Consider the following 20,721-nt stretch of genomic DNA (forward strand, 5'->3'; position numbering starts at 1 on the left):
TATTTCTGACGTTTTTCAAATTTGAATAAAAATTTCAATTTTGAATAAAAAATAATGAATTTCAAGAACATCAATAATAAAAAATTGGATGGATGTCAGTTAAAATTTAGTTAGTAATGTAATTTATCTTAATTGATTACAAAGCCGATAGCTTAAAGCTTAGGTCACCCAACTAGAAAGTGAAAGATGGGGGTTCGAATTCTATTCAGTATAACTTTTTTATAATAAGTATGTTTTCGAAGTTTTCAAAATTGTGTATTTTATATAATTTCAAATATGAATTAAATTGAATATTAAATAAATGGAAGTTTTTAAAGACTCAAACGGAAGTAGAGAGAGGTTATGTGTGTATTTTCTTTATGAGTATAAAATTGTTAAGCCATTTATTAATAAAATTAATTTAACGAAACATTAGTGTAAGTATAATATGTAAGTATATAACATCTATATTATATACATATATTTATAGGTACTTATGTATTATAATATACATACGTCCATTGTTTTGATAGCATGTCAAGCGTTTTAAATTCACACTACATTTTGATGTAACCCATTAATGAGATGAATACGATTTTCGGAATTTTAAACCCCCTCTCCCCATCTTCACATTAAGTGACAATATATTTAACTCCCTGCCCAAATTACGACACATTGAACCCTCATTGAACGCCCCCCGAGAGAATATAAAAATTAAATGAAGATTTTTATGAAAACATTTAAAATAGAATTGGTATTTAACAGTACACTGATATTGGAGTAATACTATTAATATTGTCTTTTCTTTGCATCAAATAGGTGCAAATGCCAGTTCCAAAGACCAGAGCAGTATTTCGTAAGAAGGTGGCCGAGATCTACAGCAGATTGTAGAGCTAATGAAAAAAAAGCATGATTTAAGTTGACAGCCAATTAAACATGTTACATTAGTGAAATTTTCTATTCATCCATTCCTGATTGATACAGCAACCGTATTTTTAAAAATTACAAGATAAAAAGAACTTTTTATATACCACGTTTTTAAATTTTCTGTTGAATCATATATTCTATGTACTTACTTATTAATAAATACTTTTTTTGTACTTGATAGAAATACTGAATAAATATAGAATACTGAAATGTCATTTTGACATTTCATATTGATTTCTATAGTACGGCAAGTATATATTAATAATTTAGTTGCTAGGACCCCATTAGCAACCAATAATAGTGTTTTACTTTTACGATTTTTTTTCGAAACATACATTATATGTACAGTTAACTGAAAATAAATTCAATTCTGCTTAAAGATGGCCAAAAGTATTAAAAGAATGCATTGTCGTCGTGTTCTGATATATTCTAAAAGTTTCAAATGTCTAGCTAGTCGGGAAGTAAGTTAAAAATCTTCAATCGTCCAACACAAATCTTGGACAAACAGGAAAAAAATTGTACTGGACAAACAAGAATACGAACTAATAAAAACGTGGTAAAAAATATCCTGGAAATACAATTTAATATAACTTCGATTTTTAAGTGTGATCAATGGTTAACTGTGACGGACTTATCCGTGATTCTGTTAAAAGAGATATTAATACGAAGTTCAGTTAAAACCACTCTCACCTAGTGTAGTGCTCGTAAAAATTATCAGTAGTTTCGCCGTGGCAATAAAAACGCAATTATCATAAAATCGATTCAAAAATTAAAAAATTATCCGCTTTGCATCTAAACTAAAATATAATCTATTCCAACAAGGGCGAGTTATCGAAATGTATTTGGCGGAAGACGTGTTACTGCAATTAAAAAAGAAAGAAAACGTAGTGGCCACAGAACAGATTAATAAATAGAATTCTGATAGGCTATAACCATAACCCAACATATAGCTCATAACACATATCTCGAAGAAGGGACGATCGCTGGCATGGGGCCCCACAAAGGGGGGGCTGACAGGGCTCTAGCCTGGGGCCCGAGCTCAGGAAGGGCCCGGCGTGGCGAGTCGACCAGACAAGTGATATAAACACATATCACAAATTCTCTAATATACACATATCACAATATCTCTAATAGTAAAAAAAAGTCGCCTGTGGTGCTATTTTTCTTCAATAATGTTATTACTCGTATCTTAGATTATAGAAAAAATGTTATTATTTAAAATAACGTGGTTTTACGATAGAAATTTTATTGAGTATCGATACTCGCCAACTCCATAATTCAAATGGATGTATTAAAATATGAAAAAAAAAACACTAAATATACACATTCATTTTACCGCGAATACCATTTGGAAAATGCTATTGTATCACACTGTCTATATCGTTAGCGATTGGTAGGGGCGCCCGCCAAAGATCATAGCCTGGGGCCCGCTTCAGGATGTGGGGGCCATGAATTCGCTGGACAAATCTAGTCACCCAGTGGTACCCAAGAGGTACAATACGTCTGCAAGGTAGACATGGAGGTCCAGGTCGGAGGACCTGGCGGAAGTACGTGGCAACGGAACGCACAGGTCCGAGATAAGTGGAATCAGATTGGAGAGGCCTTCATCCAGCAGTGGATAGATTAAGAATTATGATGATAATGATGATAAGCCAATATTTGACTCAGGGTTTTGAATATGTGAGTGTCCTACGAAAATTATAGACGTGCAATAGTGTGTATTGCAACTTCAAATACCTACACCAATAGAGACTGAGTGTCAGTGCATAAAACGAGAGCAGTTGTCAGAACGAAATACAAGCGTATTCTTAACACGTGTTTAAGTTTATCCCATATTCTTCCACACTCGAGATCGGTCGTCTGTTACCCCACACCCGTCAGGTATTTCAGTTCCCATTATCACTGAGTTCCCTGGTCATGGCTATTCGAGGTAGGTACCGATTAGCTGTTTTGGAGAGTCCAAAACCGAAATGAGTTTTCAGGGGTGATCGGCAACAAAGTGATGACCCGAGAAGGTACTCAAGATAGTCCATTATAATTATAACACATTAGTTTGACGTTTGATAGTTTTGACAGAAAATTAGACATAGTCAGAAGGCGACAGGCGGAAGAAAGCGATGTGCATGTTTAAGGTCAGATTATTGATCATTCGATTATAGTCGCATAATAATCCGCAATCCACGGCCGCCGCAAATTCATGATATTATATTATTAATATGATGTATATTTCGTCATGAGAATCCGCCCATACTGGAAATCGTGACGTAAATCGAGTATACCTACGTACCAAAATATAAATCTCAACTTTCACGGATTGAGCTATAATTTTTACATCATAGTACGAAGTAGATACCTACCTGTTTCACTAGGTGCTTGATATATAGATGTTTTATAAACGTGACATTTAAACTATTAAGTATTTGTTGTGACAGTGATATTGAAAAGCAATAAATCAATGTCTCTTATTACAGATAATTGTGTTAATATTTATTTTCGCTATTATCACTACATTGTAATAGATAATGGAAGGAATACTCAACAATGATTGTTTTAAACACATAACTTTGATTCGAAACGTTGATTACTTAGATTTTCCATTCAACCGGTTCTCGCGAGGCGGTTGTTACCATGTTTACGTTACGAATATCTGTTTGCGAGCCATTTGTTTATAATATACCTACCTATTCACATTTAAATAGTAGGTATAATTACATTTATGTTTTTGTATTAGGTAATCATTGATTTATCCGATGAAACTCTCTGGCATAGAAAATCTGATGAATACGAAAGTGGCCACGTTAGTAGAATAGGTTTAAATGAATTAACATAAATTTCCAACAATCGCATTCATTCACAGTTCATTTTTCTACTCAAGCCACATACAGATGATTTCTTTTTCTTTTTACCACTACGGCATGCTATGTGCCCCCAGTTACAACAGGTATTTGGTGCAGTATGTGCAGTGGTGGTGTAGTGAAACAATCACAGAAACATCCAGGCTTTGAGAAAACCACATAGGAGTATTGTGACCTCACCGGGAATCGATCCCGGAACCGGATAAGAAGACAATGCCTTACGCATTATTACGCAATATGCACTGTATGTCCAATACAATACTAATGCGGATACCTGTGGCTGTGGAGTATAGACACGTAAGCAGAAGAGGATAACGATACTGTAAGGCAGTTATGAGCAACCTTTCTTATCACGAGCGCCAAATTAGTACGAGTACCTACATGATCTTGGCGGCCATCGTAGTCCAGGGCGTAAATGTTGGTCGTTAATTCGAAGGCTCATGGTTCAATCCCGGTGAGGTCACTATAATTATATTTATGCGATTTACCCAAAGTTTGGGTTTTGTATTTCACTTGTATTACCTACTAACTAAATTATATACTGTTTCACTATAGGTACTACTGTCGTCTACTGTCCGCCTATGGCCTATGTTAAAATTTCACTTTAATAAATAAATAATACATACACCAGGGATGGTGGACCTTTTTACGTACGCGTGCCAAAATTTTCCAAATAATATTTTTCGACTGTCTGATGTGCCAAGCAGTTTTTTTATGGAGAAAAAAGTTTTTTTTAAGTTTTCTAAAAAAGCAGTTTTTAAGAATTCTATTAAAAAGGTTTAAAAATTACAAATGAGTTTTTGATATAAATATAATATATAAAAAAGTAAGTAATTTCTTTTCTCTTCATAATGAAACATTCGCGTGTCATGCAAAATCATCTCGCGTGCCACCGGTGGCACGCGTGCCATAGGTTTGCTATCCTTGACATACACTATAATACGAGTATATTATTTTATAAAACGATAAAATTTTATTCTTCGAGATATTATAATTCAAAAATCCTTACTGTGCCACGGTTTTCTCATCACTGCTGTATGTATGCTTATGTTATACTTGAAATGAACATGAAATAATCATCCTTACTGCAATAGAGGCAGAGTTCATTTTACATCCGCAATCATCCGTACGATAATATTGTTGAAACGGATTCTGTGCCCATTAAGTAAATCCTTGGACCAAATATTTAACGTAATTATAAACTACATTAAAATATAGAACGCTGAAACTATATCGTGCTGCATTCAATGCCATAAAAACATAATTGGCAAAATGAATTAAGTAGTAAATTAAAATAGTCAAATTTTTAAACACAAAAATGTATATGTGCATACTATAAGTATTCGTAGTAAACCGGCGATAAATGTGTCTATATTATTATATACTTATATAAAAGTAAAAAAAATGTATACCTACATATATTAAAATAATTTTGAGATGTAATACATACCAATAAAAATAATACAACTAAGATGAAGTGTAAAAAGCAATCAATGTTAATAAAAAAACTTGTTTTATTAATGTTGACATGTCAAGGAGTTTTAAAATTAATGTCCAACTACATTCAGACTGAAATTTTGCTTACATAGTCTGTTTATCGTACAATACGTTTAAGAAATTTATTTTGTTTTTTTTTTTAATTTTAGATGGTTTTGCCATGATTTTGAGTTTAACAAAACTTGGTTCAGATTAATAACATATGCGATCGAGGCCACAGCAGGACATGTCGACATTCAGATGAATTGCAGGTAAAACCTTCAGAAATTATAATACATATAAGAAATTAACAGAATTGAGATATTTGAGGATGTGTTTAGATGGGGGAGACAAAGAAGAAAAAATACTGCACAATGACGGTTACATGTGAATCACACGTATTACATTTTACGTATCACAGTTTACCGTTGGCTGTATTACCGAAAAGAGATGGCCTTATAGTATCGAGATTAAAAATAACGCGTTGTTCGTGGGACATTGCAGAAAGGAATGTTTTAATTTTATTAGATTCAACAAGAACATTAATTTGATTGAGGTACAATTTGATACTTGATTGAGATATTAGTCGTTCTTCCTCTTCATCAGGACCGCTTGGCTGAGAATCGTGACCCAGATGGTTTGACTGTCAAACAGCATTCTCAACGGTTTGGCTCCCACTCCTCTCGGTATTCTATGACACTCGGGCAATTGAAGACCCATGGAAGTCATAAAATGGTGCAACTATCGGGCATCCAATGTTTGCTTTAATATGCCGATGCGGCATATCTGAAAGACAAGAAAGCGCGGATGACACAAATCAACACTAACGATCCCAATAATTATGACTGTTAAGTGATGCCCATTCGAGAGTCTTCCAGACCAGAGCGTTGGAGTGGACGTATCTATAGTCTAAGGAGCCGACTCTTTTTTGAGTTGTTCCGCTCCACTCCGCTCCGGGACCTATTACTTGCTCCGGCTCCGCTCCGGGTAAAAAGATTATATGTACTTATACAAATGTTAAAAAAAAGTAGTTTTTAAATAATCGTCGTTTTCATTATTAATTCTATAAAACAAAATTTCCGAGGGCAAATCGAATCTCATTATTTGCCTCTTCTGTCAAAAAAGTGAGGTTATTTATCACTCAGCAGTGTTGCCATATTTCAAATAATTCCAGTGTTGCAAAGTGTCAAAATATACTATTTTCTTTGGATTTTAGGACGAAAACTTAATAATAAAAAAATATCCGGAGCAGTGGAGCACTACAAATTTTCGGTGCTCCGGCTCCGCTCCTGCTCTGGGTAAAATCCAATGCTCCAGTGCTCCGTGCTCCTGCTCCGAGCTCCGCTCCAACGCTCTGTTCCAGACTCTTAGTTATTGTAGTTGTCAAGTTGTTTATCTCTAGACTCGAAATGTGCAGTGTCTGGGTATGAAGAACGCACAGGTAAATGCAGTATTTGGGGTAGTAGGTGGGGTAAAAGTCAGTGGCACCTGCTATATTTTATTAACCCCATCTCAAGCCCTCCGCATGAGCCGATTTTAGTGAGTAATGTTTTACCATATTGTGTTGCCATAATATAATTTATAAAAACATCACTTGTAAAATTATAACATTGGAATAAATATTCGATATCTGGCAACACTACGACCGCACCCAGTCACATATATTTTCGAATAACCCAGGAAAGGGTCGCGGAGGAAGCGTGAAAAAGTTCGTCATGTTTTGAGGGACAAACACTTGCAATAGCTCTATCTATATTTTTCTATAATCTTAAAAAAATAATAAAATATAATTTTATATATATATTTATGTGATAATTTCGATAAAAATCGCCCCCCCCCTAAAGCATTTGTCTGTGTGCGCGCCTGGCTGCACCATCAATAATATGTTTAGATTCAATGACACGGCATGGTTGGGAAGAGTTTAGGCTACAGATCAGATTTTGTGTTCTATATAGACGTATTCACATGGACACGAAAGAAGAAGATAAGGTAAATAATTAGAAGGTATCAAGGTAAAAATATCATATTCAAATCATTCACTGAGACCATATTATAATAGAATCACTAATCTCACTGATTTTATCCAGACTGTACCTATTCGTGCGAAGAACCTACGCTAAATTTTCTGCAAATTTACAATATGCTCAGTACTTGGCACCCTAGCTAACAAACTAACTTAACCCCCGACTGACAGCTAGCCCCCTTCCATATATCGCATTTCATTATTTATTTAATTGAGTAGTGAATATTTTAAGCTGCACATGAAAGGGTTATTATTTAATGGTTTACGAAAAGGCATTATAATAATTATTATTAAATGCCAATATAATATGTTGAGATAAATCAAGATTTCTTTTAAATATTATAATATTATCCTTATAATTCTTGATAACATGTAGTGTGTTCATTTCATTGTTCATTCAATTCAATTTTTTTTAACATATTGTGGACATTACAGTCTAAGACGTTCACAACATGACATTTAGAAAAAAATATATAAAACAGTATTACATAAAAAAAGAGATAGATCATTAGATAAATTAGATAAGTACAGGGAAGTACACCGGATGAGTTAAGCAGACCCTATTTTAAGAATTTATAAAATAATGTCCACCTAAACTCATTCTCACATAGGTGGAATATATAAACACCCGAAGCAATTTCGTTGCACATAGTTATCGCCCTCCCAATTGGCATTACCAGTGGCAGTGCCAATGTTGCAGTGCACAACAGAAAATTATCCGCTCATCAACCTGGCAAAAACCTTCCCAAAATTCTTCGAAAGATTTATGATACGTCACATAAAATTAACGTTGTGTCCAAGAATTTTACATAATATGAGTATCTTCACCAAGGAACACAAAATAAATGGGAACTTTACTGTCTTAAACTACCGGGTGTGGTATAACAGGATGTATATGAGCTTGGCTGTATTACAGGTCATCGTTAGCTGTAGTCTCGGAAATAGATAGTCGCATAGTATTATGATAAAATTCATGTTTCAATAAAACACTTAAATATACGAAACAAAAGGTATGTAATTAAACAATTTAATAATAGTATATTATATATTCAACTTATGATTTCTTTTATGGTTAACTGTAAATTATTGATGGACAGTCGTTTATTTTTGAACAGACATTTAATTAAAAAATAAAAAAAAAATACTGTCTGTATTCAATAAATAATTTTGCAATATAAGTGACTTCTTTGTATTATCGGTACATTACTGTTTCGCTACACTACTGTCATTGGGCCTCTTGACCTGTTGCAGTGTTGTAAGAATATATGAGTATTTCAATTTAACAAAAATGCCTTTAAATAGATTAAAAAGAATAATTTGTAATATTGTATAGGTTAGTTCAGTGGTCGGCAAACCGCGGCTCGCGAGCCACATGCAGCTCTTTGCCCCCTTGAGTGCGGCTCTACCACAATTGCCCTCTGCCCTATTTGACATGGCTACAAAGAAGAAGCAAAGAAAAACGTAAGATGAAACCCGTGAATTTAAAGTTGAATGGACCGAGACTTGCGCGTTTATTCAAAACTTAAAAATGATCTACTAACCTGTATTATTTGTCGGGAAAAATTGGCGCATAACATGAAGTCAAATTCGGAGGGACACTTTACAACTGAACACGCGTCATTTAGCACTAAATATCCTGTCGGTGATTCAAGGAAGAAAGCAGTTGAGGAAATTTAGAAGAGTCAGAAAAATCAAGTTCTGTATTTAATTACTGAATACAATCTTCCAACAATGTTAAGATTCCATGTTTTGTGGTTAGTAAAGAGATTTCTAAGATAGGAAATCAAGAGTAAATCGAGAAGTCGTCTTATTGATGAGAACCTGGAGTCGTGCTTAAAATTAAATACATCAACATACAAACCTGACTTACCCAAACTTTGCAAGGAGATTCAAGGCCATTATTTACATTGAGTGTTTGTCAGTCATTGTCATGATTTAATTATATTGATACCTTACTTACAATTTAATTTTTATCAATAAATAAGATCATTATTAAGTATGATATCAAGTTTTATTCAGTGTACCTATAGTTTAATTAAGATTTAAATCTTTAACTTAAGTTTATAAGTTAATAAACAGTGTACCTACATATTATATAATTTCAGTTTAAGATATTTGGCTCTCAAAATAAATCTCGATCGTTGTAATGTTGATATTTGGCTCTTTTGACTAATGAGTTTGCCGAGGTACATATTGCGTTGAATTTGAATTAATTTAATTTACATTGAAGTGATATCAAGTCTATAATAAAAATATATACCTATAACCCGATCGCTAGATGTGCCAGTCAGAAAACAGAATGTTGAATGATTCAGAAATGGGCCATTTTTGTGATACTTACATTTAACATTCAAGTCAGATGCACAACGCACGCATAATGTCTATACAACGATTTACCAATAGTTAGTGTCATTTCGTAGTAAATTTCATTAAACAGTGTTCGGTAGATACCTATTACTGGCGGAACAACCGATAACCGCCGGTTGTTTATGATAAACCTTGTTTTTTATTTACAAAAAGGACAATATTATCTACATAGGTACATACTATAATATGCCTGACTCAGGGAACACAAAATAAATGGGAACTGGCTTTACCCTAACGGGTGTGGCCACGGATCTCGAGTGTGGAAAAAAGTGGGATAAACTTAAACACAATGAATAGGTATGTTAATTTAAATAGTTAGGTACGCCTGTTTCAGTCTATGCCTGTATCATAATATGCAGTAGAGTTTGTCACGTAAACATAACGCGTATACAATATTTGAAGACAGTCGGCGCGTTTTGTGTCCCTTAGTTTTATGGCCTTAAGTAATAAAGTGAACCCTGCTTTTAACGGCTACCACATTCAGTAGAGTAAGCCAGTTCCCATTATTTTGTATTGCCATTAGTCCTATCGCACATACAAACTCGTCTCGACTGGAACACGTCGAAATTGTCGATGTGATTTTCTTATTATTCATAAAACACATGTAACTTTATGTACCTATCTACTGTACATTTTTGGCAGAAAAGACATCTAAGTAGGTATTTGTCACATGTAACAAATGTCCCTCTACATGGGCCGCATGTAGAATAGTAAAATGCTTTGGCACATGCGTAGATTTCGTGGTCAGTCATTCGTTTCGTTTACCTACGTCCTACATGACGCCACTGTCCTGGTTGGTTCTGCCTGTGTACGCGAAAGAGATTTGCAACGTTGCCAGCCAATTAGATTTATAGCCATATCGCGTCTGAGACGACTTTGTATTGTAACATAAATTTATTGTTGCCAACTATTTTTGTTTTACACTTTTTGCAATTCTTGAATTTGGGGCCCCCTTGTCAGCGCGTGCCATAATTCTACGCGCTCTCAGAGTCAGGGCACTAATAAAACGATATTTATGGTCGTTTCAAAAACTCATGTCGAAGGTGTGCTTTAACATTCCAAACGTGCACAATAAATTTGTTAGTCAAGGGTATGAAATCCTGCGGCACACTTATCAATCGCTAGGGGCACACCGGTTGGGACGCTCTGCTTTAAGTTTTATTGCCCCAAAGAGTTGCGATGTTGATTACGGAAACCACATACGATTAATATTGCATCGAAAATTATTGCACTATAGAATTAAGATTGGATATAATTTCTTCGAAGTACGAATGTGTTTATTTGCTCTGGGGCAATAAATGAGATGGTACACAATCATTTTAATGAGCCAGAGAGAGACAACGTGCCCTTTAACCCCCACAGAGTGGTCGTCTAATCGCACACACTTAGCTATAAATTAATGTAAATGACATACAAATTTATGCTGCCTACTAAAATGTCCAACTGCATTTATTCATTTATCCATGTATATTTCAAGTTGTATTAGCTGAGGTATATTATAACATATTAGTATGATACTCGTATCTTAAAAATATATTTATAAAATAATATCGGATTCGTCTTATCACAGTTAACGTGAGTTATAGTACTGGATACAGACCTTGGAGAGCTTCTAACTGGCTAACACATTAAATCTGATAGGGGTAAAATAAATTCAAATTTTAATTATGTTAAATATTTACTGACAACGTCATATAAATATCTAACGAAATTATTCTTTTAAATGATTTATTCCTTTACTCAATTTTAAATATGTTTTCTTTTCGTAAAATTTTTCAAATTCTTCCAGAACCTAGGGAACGAGCTCGAAGAACCCTTGGGTTTTGCTCAACCATCGTTTGTAACCAGCGGTTTGCTGTAACTTTAGTTACCATAAACAAATAATAAATGTTCGATCATATGTTGAAGTAATGATTAATTAAAATATTATTTAGATACTGCCACCGACCTCCATTATTATATATTATAATAATACATTAATAAACTAACTATACGAATATTTATTTTAGTAAAATTTCGTTTATTAATACATATTGGGTGTTAAGCAATTGTTTATTTTTATATACCTTCCCTTAATTTTAAGGGTGGAATTACGTCATTAAGGAAAGTTATGAAAGACATATGATTTAGAATTTAGACGGAGAAAAACAGAAGTCAATCGGAAGCGACACGATTAAATTATGTTCTTCCTATTATTTATTTTATTTTAACAGCATTATACTTATAGTTGAAAATGCCATTTGTAATTGTTCTCCGAAGTCCTAATGATTATATATATAATTAAATGACATTGCCAACGAAATTATGTATTTACGGTATTATAATTGTCTTTAATTGTTTAGTTCTCTATAAATTTATAACTAATCTGTTAAATAACGATGATGATATCGTTAAGGCTAATTCATAAATTCCAAAACATTGTATATTCCCAATCCCAACAAAATAAATAAAAATACACGATGTTTTCATTGAATTGTAACTATCAGTATAAGTAAATAATATATAGGTATCTGTGTTCTAATGTACGCATTTTTATTCCATATTTTATTAAAACAATAAGTCATAAAAATGTGCTTATTTACCGTAATTCTTCATGCACACCCTGTGTCAATACTACCAAAGAATACCAACACAACTGCAAATCGTTTTAAGCGTACAACAATGTCCCTGTAGAACATTTTACCTATACCATTATGATATTACGGTCTAACTAAATGATTGGTTGACCTAAACTAAACAGACCAAATTTATTTTCATTTAAGTATTCAAAATTCCCACCCTTTCGGAACATAATTAAAAAATATACCAATAGAGGCCGCCCGGTCACAAGATTGCTAGCACAAAGTACCTGCAAGAAGGACTTTTGAAAAACGGCAGTTGACAAAGGCCGGGCGAGCGAGTACCTACGCCATTTTTATTACCAAAACATAACAGAAACTCATGTCCGGATACAACATGTAATTAGGGCTCGAAATGGACCGGAACGCACCGGAGCGAATCGACAAAATTATAGTTCCGTCTCGTGGAAATATTAATTTGACCGTCTGAGCAAGATATTTCATATAATAAAAAAAAATAACACACTTTTTTTATAAATCACATTTACAATTAATGTAGTATAGTATAATATAGTTGATATTTTCGTAAAATTATCGAGCGCTCCGGTTCGTAAAATTTTCCATTTCGAGCGCTGAATCGAATAATATTTGAAAACGGGTGGCGATATCCGAATAGCGACATATATTGTACCGTATGTAATATTGTATACCTTCGCCGGCTCTCGCATCAAAACTTGTCCCGCATTAAAACGTGTCGAATACGTCGATGTTACGTCTCGTTATTCAACACAAATAACGAAACACACGTTGCTAAACGGAGCTCCACAGATTGGTCGAATGCGACTGTTTCGTTTGAAAAAAAAACACCTAGCTGTTGCAATCGGCAGGTTGCATCCTTTTCGGGCTCCCGAGTCGAAGGGTCGAAGTCACATGCACGCACCTACGAACTGGTCATTCCTATACCAGCTCGCCGATTACCGCATTCAAATATCTATACGTTTCGAAGGCTACGGGCGACTGTCGCTATATAGGTGTGCGCGGTATTCACAAGCAACACTTGATCTCGGTTCTCGGAAGGTTTGTTTTTGATGTGAGACTGTGAGAGCCGGCTTATAGGCCATCCATGGACTGAAACCGTATGCGGTTTCGAACCGTGTGCCATATTTAGCTTATCTATTCTGTTCATGGAAATATATTTTCACAAAGTATATTATAAGCATCTGATCGTCTCCGTTTATACCATACACTTCCACTTACAAATTTAGTGAAAATATAATATTTTCATGAACAAAAATCATAAGTTTAGTATGGCACACGGATCTAAACCGCATACGGTTTCAGTCCATGGATGGCCTCTTATATACAAATGTAACTTAGTTGCCTTCAAGAATAAAAGTGCCTCCACGTGATAAATGCAGTGTTTAAATACATTGAATCCACCCTCTCCAAGAAATCTCGCTCGATCGTATGCTGTTATAAGTTGACCTATAATGTCATTAGTTTACAATACCTACGTAATCAGTAAGGAGATTCTTGTTTCTCCTTTTATTAGAGTTTATTTATACATGCGCATCTGCTGCCTACTACCTTTCTTTGCACGTTGAGTTGGCGTACCTTAATCTCAATTTATTTTTGCAGAAAACATTGAAAAATTATGCAGCTTTTCAACGAAGAGAATATTAAATCAAGATCTATATTCTAGAGACAGTCCACAGGTCTTGTCGTCAAATCATCATTGGGCGGGGTCCAATACCAAATGAAGATCTTTCATCGCCCTCGGTTGTTTGATACTTGTGCTAACGTGTGTGTCAATTCAATTGGTTTTAGAGCGGTGCTGTCTTCCATCTTTGTTATGTGTACTGTGTTAAAAAATCAGTTCACCAAAATAGTGTTCATTCTGAATTACTCCCCCACCAAAAATGTTACACTCTTCTCTCTTGCGATTCCTTGCAACCCTCCAGAGCCAAAAGGCGGTTCGTTAGTACACATCATTTTTGATTTATAATCTGTTTACCCACTCAAATAAATTTTAGGCGACAAAAAACTTTTAACTCTTAAAAACATTATTTTATATCCTGTTTATATTATCGTAAGTTTGAAAAAGTTTACACACGTTTTATTAAAATGAATTCAAAATTTCATTAAGCCCCACCTGACAAATTAAAAGCGATCCATTCCCATTTCACTGGTTTTGCTTTAACAGGGTTAATTTGCCTATCCCGAAAAACAGTACTAACCCTCTCGCTCTACCGCAAAAGCTACTTTGGTTATTGTTGCTTGCGCCAGAAAGAGATGCAGTTATTGACTTCAACGGGGTGTCCCAAAACCCCGTGTCAACACACTTATTTGTTCCCTCTTTGAGCAGTCGTTATTAACACTTTGAGGTTGAATATAGATTAAAGTCGTTTCGCAATACACAATCGGTATTTATCAACATCAACTGCTGCAATTATTCCACTCCAACTGAATATCTCCATTGTATTTAATTGTATCTCAGAAATAAAATGGTTATCCCTCTTGACCAAATAACTATGTATCTACTCGTATAAAAAAAATGATTGAAAGTAACCGCCAGCCATTGGAAAATGATTCAAATTATAAGTACCTATATATAGGGATACTCCGCTTCGATCTGCATATACAGGTAAGTACGCGGTGCAATGCGCGTGTTTGAACATGTACCGTTAAAAAAAACCAGTTAGGTACATGTTCAAACACGCGCGTTATCATGATCTTACTCCCTGCTTCATTTATCGTTTGCCAATTTATGTGCTACGGCCGTATGTTGTAGCTTAACCACTGGGGAATGCCAATAAAAATGGCGTATTTTAAAAAAATACTACCTCATTCTTAGGCCTTCACATTTGAATGGTCAGAGACATAGCTTATAATCAGTATCTTTAAATGTGTAAATCTTGCCCATTTTTTGAAAAATAAAATGCCTAATTCTTGTCAAATTTGGGATCACAGAGATTATCAATATATTTTTTTATTGTAAATATTTCACTATAATAATGTCGACATAAATTTTACTAATAGTTTTATAAATACTTTTAAAAATTAATAAATATAAAAAATCTTAACACCACTTCACATGGACGTACTGAAATATGACTATATTCTAAAACATTAGAGCGAGAGGTTTAAAAGAATACTATTATGTCCCCCCTTAAGAATTTGATTTTATTCAGGAAAAAAGAGCAATACCTTTAGATGTTTTACTCCAGTAAGTGTTGAGTTACTAAGAACGAGAGTCGAATTTTAAATACTTACTTGTAGTCAAAGAATGTACTTGTAGTGGTTTTAAATTACTTTATGGGGGGGGGGGGGGGCACTGAGGAAATTGTGCTCTATAAGTTTGAAAAAGATTCCTAAACTTATTATAGTGTAATGGAACGGCGGGATCATTTTCGTATAAACTCCTTTTATATTTAAACCGATTTTATTAGAAGATAATTAATATAATATATAAGTATGTATAGCAGATTATGTTTTAGACAATAATTTGAACTAAACTGAAAAGCTATTTTGATAAGGTACCTATATTATATAAAAGAAACATTGATATTACGTATGGCATTCTCAGACGACAATATCCGTTAGAAGGAAGTTTGAAACAATGAGCGTTAAAGATACATTGTATTCCAGTCGATTAGATTGATAAAAACAATGGTGCGATAAAACAAATCTTTATCAAATGCATACTCAGCCGTTCATAATGCACGCTTATTAATACTAACTTGATAAGCATACAAAGATAAGCTCAAAGCTGCGGGACTCTAACAATAGATCCTACCTAGAGTGAGTGGAAGTATCTTGATCCAGTATCCAGGTCATGGGTGTTAGTAATATTCTTCATTTCCTTCTCTCAGTAACCACTGTTTTAATTGGTGGTTGATTGAATGTTTTACAGCCGATCACCGTACAAAAACTCTGTTAAGTCACGGCGGAGAAAAAATAATATATAATAATTAAAATACTTTTTCGGCGAATGAAAAATATAAAGTTAAAAAAATACCCAGGGAGAATGTTTTCGCTAATGGGTAAACCGAGGCTGGAACGCGCGTTGGGGGATATAATAAAAGAGATCAAAAAAGATCCAACAAAGTGATTTGATGTTTTACGAACTTCGCGTGGTGTTAAAAACGGAAAAGCATTTGGGATCTTAAAAATACCCCTGCTTTTTGATAATAACAATATGTATTAACAATTTAAATCAATTAGTAATCAATAGTAATATAATCAAGGCCCCCACAAGGGGGGGCTGACAGGGTTCTAGCCTGAGGGCCCCGGCGAGGCGAGTCGACCAGATAAGTGAGATAAACACACATCACAAATTTGCATTTATAGTAAAAAAAATTGCCTGCGGCGCTATTTTCCTTCCAATAATATATATATTTTTTAATTATGTGCTTGTACAATACAACTCCATAATTCAAATGGATATATTAAAATACTTTTACAAAAAAAACTAAATACCTATAGGTACACATTAATTTTACCGCGTACCTACACGATTTGGAAAATGCTACTGTAGAGCGTGCCACTGCCTTTATCTATAGCGATATTTCAAGGGGCCCGCTTCAGGATGTGGGGGCCATGAATATAATTATTATTTATCACCTCAACTATTTAACGTTCAAGAAAAAAAATCGATGATCACCGTAGAAGTGTAGTGGATAGATTATCCGATATTGGTATGACGAATTCAGAGTTTGCTTTAAAACAAAAATGGGGCTCTTCAGTCGTGTGCGATACAGAATTCGCTACAGAAAACCATAGATTTTAGAACCCCGGGCGCCGGGGTGAATCTGGTATTCAGGGGGGCGATCAAAACACAGGAGGGGGAATTTCGCTGTTCATACTGTAGATACTTACTGTTTGTTTTTTTTGTTCATGCCGGGTGTTGAACTCGCAGGTATGTTTAGCATTTTTTAAACAACGAAAATTTTGCATGTTCGGTGCAGAATTTGCATTAATTGTGGGATCAGTCATTATCAGTTAGTATAAGGAGTGGCTAACGGATGCATCGCGAATTGTGAATCAATGGTCTACCTGCTACCGCCTATACGTTGTTTGCAACGGTTCAAATGAGGTGGACGCGTCGTTCAAACATCCAAAAGCTGGTACTACGATGTACCCAGTATTACAATCGATGACCTACCTACGTGTCTTATTTTAGTTATCATAAAGCAATAATTTTATTAATAAATTAAATAATATAATTATTTTTTTAATTATTTTTATATTATTAGTGCATTTATCAATATTTCATATAATGTGTGCTATACTATTGATAACCCATGATCAGGCCATCAACAAGCCATAATCAAATACACAACGAAATAAAAAAAATTGCGTGGTCGGATTCGTAATATTAACTACCACCGTACGTGTTCTATCAACACACAAAGCAGTTTTTGAATATTCCGCACCGGTTGAAAAATAAGCAAGTGTGATTAAATTTCACGGTTTCCTCGGAAGTAGCGACACTTAATCTCGTGGGATGTTGTTTTGGTAAATTGTGTGGATTTTTGCGATTGCGACTGTTTAAATTACATTAATTTTGTTAGCAATATTAGGAGGTGTGGACATGCACTGAGTTTCAAACAAATGATAGTGAACGTGAATCTGTGTAGCGCCAAGCCGCGAATAAGACTGCTGCTCGACGGCTACATCATCCGGGTCACGATCCTCAATCATGATATGCCGACGAAGAAGAAGAATAATGACGCTAACAAACAATATACCTACTACGACAGTAGGTCGCGCACGTGAAGCCTTTCAAATATTGTGTTAGAGGGAGGTGGGCTGGTATAATGACTTTTCGCGTATACTATCGTCTCGTGTAGAAGAATCACAAAAGAAACTGCATATCTCTTATTATTAGAGGGTTAGAGTGGACCATTTTTTGAGTTATTCCGCTCCGGGACCTAATACTTGCTCCAGCTCCGCTCCAGGGTAAAAAGTTTTAATAAGTATTATAATATGTATCTAAGTATACAAATAATGCTAAAAAATAAGTAGTTTTAAAGTAATCGAAATTTTCATTATTAATTCTATTAAACACCGACAGCAAATCGTCTTTTATCATCTCACTCTTCTGTCAAAAAAATGAGGTTATTTATCAATCGGCAGTGTTGCTGTATATCAAATGATTCCAGTATTATAAATTGACAAATATAATATTTTCATTGGATTTTAGGACGAAAATTTAATAATAAAAAAAAACATCCGGAGCAGTGGAGCAGTACAAATTTTCGGTGCTCTGGCTCCGCTCCTGCTCCTGGTAAAACCCCATTGCTCCACTGTTCCTTGCTCCTGCTCCGAGCTCCACTTTAACGCTCTGCTTATTATGCATACTCACATAGCACGTGGAAGTATTACGTATTATGGAAATTCACCTAGCTTTTTCAAAGGTAGCAAATTCACCCGAAAACAATGAATCATCCGAAGCGCTATTTTAAAGCTATGGCGATTTCATGAATTATAAAAAAGCTATCTGTTCCAAGTATGTAGTCTGAATCACTCAGTCACTGGCTCACAGCTAAATTGCTAGAGGTACCTAAATGAACGACGGCCGATTACACATCATTACTAATTCTGATAAAAGTGATACGTTTCTAAATGATAACTACATGTACATACATAGTTATTATTTTTTTAGAATAATAATATGAATATGTAATGATAACATAATTATCAGTTTTACTCACAGAATTATAATACCCTCTCATCTGTATTGTCACTTGTCAGTGATGACGTAATTTAGAAGAGGATGAAATGTAAGGCATTTACTTACTTTTATTTGCAATGTTCTACAGTGAAACACTTCAACCATGAAATGCGCAGATGCGATTTCTTCTACTGCGCAAGAATTAGGTAGGGCCAATATGATTAATGATTATTGTTAATTGTCATCGTTGCCATCGTGGATTATATTACTTCCCAACGTTCCCTCTAATTTTTCTATTGTGTGTGCTGATTATAAACTCGAATTGTGTACAAAAATTAATATAAGTAAGCGTAGATACTCACAACTTTTATGTAAGTACCAAAATATGAATATATTTACGAACCAAAAATCTAGTACATATTGCATTCTTTTTCCTACAAAATTTCTGTGCGCCGAAGAGGAGGTTGGAATCTAGGGAACTCAAAAATAATATGAATTGATTCACTTTCTGAGTGAGGCAGTAACACGGTTTATATCTTGAGTCTAGAGAAAAATGGGATGAACTTAAACACGTGTTAAGGAAAATATGTTCAAAAGTTACGTTTGTATCACAAGTTTGTCACGTAACCGAAACGTGCGTTAAATATTAGTAATATTTGAAGACACTCGGGGCGGATTGGGTGTATTGCATTGTATGGTCTGATCAAAAAACGGGACAGGTGATTTAAATACGGGACCTATGGTAATCATACAACATAGGCATAGCTACGCAGGGTACAATATGCGCGGAACTGTAATATATAATATCGCACAATGTGTAGTCCGTGAATGTCATTGACTTAGGTACCTATGTAGTTATTAATAGTCTATTATAAATAAAACCTACCACATTTGTTTCCCTACTCTAATTCGTTTGATACAGGCGCGCACCTAAAGGTTGGGGGATTTCCATTCACCTAAACACAAATAATTTAGGTAAATGGAATATAACTTATTCTACTTCTTCATGACCGATGATCGTGGACCTTATCAAAGGGTCGCGCCACTCCGACGGCATTATACGACATGTACAAACCGTACCCGTAGCACTCATGTCTCAAAGACAAAACGGTGTGGACGACACAAACGGACACCAACGGTCTTGATAATATTAACGCGCATTCGATGTGGATCGCAATAACTCGTAGATGATCACCGGTATAATTATATGCTGGTCATGTATTAATCACTAGACTCGACGTGCGGAGTGTCTGGGTTTGTGGTATGTCCCCGAAAAAGTGCGGGAATCCGCGAGGTATATGCGGAAGCCTGTCAGTGGCATTTGCTAGATTTTGTTAACCCCGCCCCTTTCCTTCGCCTTAAAAAACAATGGATAATTTTTCAAAATGGACCCACCCCCCCAAAGGTAGTATTTTTCTTTGTCCGCGCTTGGTTTGATCGTATTACAATATAGGAACGGACATTAGCAAGATCTGTGATGTCAAAGAATAATATCGTGACGTGTACCACAGTTGATAAACAACATAGGTACCATATAATTTTATTTTACCCATTGTAAACTTATAAACTTATAAGTATTAACCTAATAAAGTAGTGGAGTTAATTAAAAGACCCACGTATTCCGTATTATGTATAAATTATTGTGTTATTCAAAAACCTAGTCCTCTGTGAACGAGCTCCAGTATGCTATCAGCTGTTGTCATTATAATGTGAGTGGTTCAAACTCAAACTACAAAATCGACGACAAAATGCATAAATAAATAAATCGCGTTGTCGAAATAATATCACTCGCGAAATATCAAAACAAAATGTTTACACATACAACAATATAACCTCCGGTTTACACAGCAGTCAACTTGC

This window comes from Rhyacophila brunnea, unplaced genomic scaffold, assembly GCF_057557595.1.
Source record: "Rhyacophila brunnea isolate RB1 unplaced genomic scaffold, BYU_Rbru_1.0 scaffold_21, whole genome shotgun sequence".
Classification (NCBI taxonomy): domain Eukaryota; kingdom Metazoa; phylum Arthropoda; class Insecta; order Trichoptera; family Rhyacophilidae; genus Rhyacophila; species Rhyacophila brunnea.